This window comes from Capsicum annuum, chromosome 8, assembly GCF_002878395.1.
Source record: "Capsicum annuum cultivar UCD-10X-F1 chromosome 8, UCD10Xv1.1, whole genome shotgun sequence".
In the NCBI taxonomy this organism is placed as follows: domain Eukaryota; kingdom Viridiplantae; phylum Streptophyta; class Magnoliopsida; order Solanales; family Solanaceae; genus Capsicum; species Capsicum annuum.
Genome location: NC_061118.1, coordinates 25,793,123 through 25,795,302, shown reverse-complemented (window position 1 = coordinate 25,795,302; position 2,180 = coordinate 25,793,123).

Here is a 2,180-nt window from a genome sequence, read left to right as displayed (position 1 = left end):
TGATTTCTTCAATTCTTACGTTTGGGTAAGCTCCAAATCCATATTGCAACTATATTACTTCAATTTTTATCATTTAAATCTTGTTACAACTTGGATTGAGAAGCAGAATTTGGGAATTTTGGCTCGAAAGGCCTAAAATTTGTAATTCTTTAATTTAAAACCTAATTTCAACTAATTTTCACTTGATTTTTCTTATATAAGTCTCTTTAACTATGGGAAATATACTTTTGGACAAAATTTTGGTTTTACCCTTCTTTTTTTTATACCCATTTTAGGGACCCATTTTGACCCCAACTCGGGAGTGGGTGATATTGGTATAATTTTCTTTATTTTGATGTGTAGATTCTATATTTTCATGTTTTAGTTGATTTTGCATTCATTCATGAGGGGAAAGCTCCATATTGAATGCTAATTAGACCAATTTCCAATTTGAGTTGAAAAGCAGTAAGTATGGGTAGTTTATCATTCTTGTGGGTGTCTAAGCGACCATTATCTAAAGAGTTTCAAACTCTAACATCTCTAATCATATAGTTTGGGATCATAGACAAGAGTGGTATATTGGCTAGTGCTGAGGTAAAGTCAAAATTTGTGGATCATATTAAGGCCAAGCAATTTGAGGATTAGAAGTTGAATGCACTCTAGAATAAAGTGATACGCTGAGAGGTGGAAAATGTCATTCTTAACGTGGCTGGGGTGTTGTGGTTTAAGGAAAGATTATGTGTTCCTTTGGTTGGTTATTATGATGTGCTTTCTAAGGCCCATGTGTAATACCCGTGCTTATTCCTAGCTAGAAATCATCTCAAGGATGCTAATACTTGATTTGAAATACAATTCTATTTTTGTACCCATGGTATTTTTGAGATTTCTACTTTCTATCACATGGGAAATTGCGTTAGCTTCCTAGCGATACCAATTTTATCCAAATCCGACACCAGACGAGGAAGTTATGGATGTTTTAATCAGAACTGATCAAAACGCCCAGGTGCGACGTCCAAGTTGACGGACCGCCAAACAAGTGACGGACCGCCACTTTGACCATCATAGCCAAGGCAGTAGGGCCACGTTCTGGATAAGGATTGACGGATGAGTTGACGGACCGTCATATTTTTTTACGGACCGTCATCCAGGCCATCAACTCTTATCCAGTAAACCTCATTTCTAGTCCAAATGACGGACCGTCAATCGGGTCATCAAATGCCACATTCAGCTTACTTCCAGGACATTTTAACAGGGGTATTTTTGTCACTTACCACTCGCCTATATCTACCCAAATTAGTCCGAATTCAGCCATTTTGCTTATTATTATTTCACAAACAAAAACTAGGGTTTCTCTCTAAATTTAATCTCCAAGAACAAAACCTAATCTTCTTCAAAAAATCAAAGGATTTCAAATCCTTCAAGTTCAAAAACATCAAGAACCTTGAGTCAGGTATGCGTAGTGTTCATCTATGGATCCATTTTTTTCTTAGAGCTCAAGAACCATGTTTTAAATATTATTTTGTGATTGTCTTATTGTGATATGAGCATGTACATTTTGATGATTGTTGGTTAAGTTTCAAGATGATAACTAAAGGTGTTTTCATGAATTATATGTGTTTTTTAGTTGAAACCCATGATCCTTATGTGATTTAATAAGGTGAAATTCATGAACACATTTCGGCTAAAAGAAAGCATGCAAAGTGTTTGATAATATGCCTAGATAATAGAATTCATGTCCCATGATTTAATAGGGCTTAAATGACAAGTCCATGCTCTATGCTTTACGATTTCCCATGAATTCCATGCGAGTGATATGCGTTGTTGTTATGATATGGATTGACCATGATATCGAAGCTATGCAAGTATATACATGTATGTTGTATAAATTTCCCTTCCATGTATAAGATGTTGAGAACTATGCTTAGTGTGAAATCTCCTACTCATGATATGGTAAATTGTGGACTCTACTCTTATGATCAAGTCAGTCATGTGTGTCAGTTTCCTTCCATTGAGTCATGGGGGTAATTGTACCCAAAAAATATAGTTGTGTACCTAGAGCCATATCATGTTATCACGATAATCTCAGTCAAGCCTTGATCTATAGAACTCAGTCGGGCATGTGACTCAGGAAACCTCAGAAATCTCATGATCTCAGTTAATTCTCAAATAGTAGCACTAATCTGTCAATCAACAGAAGTCAG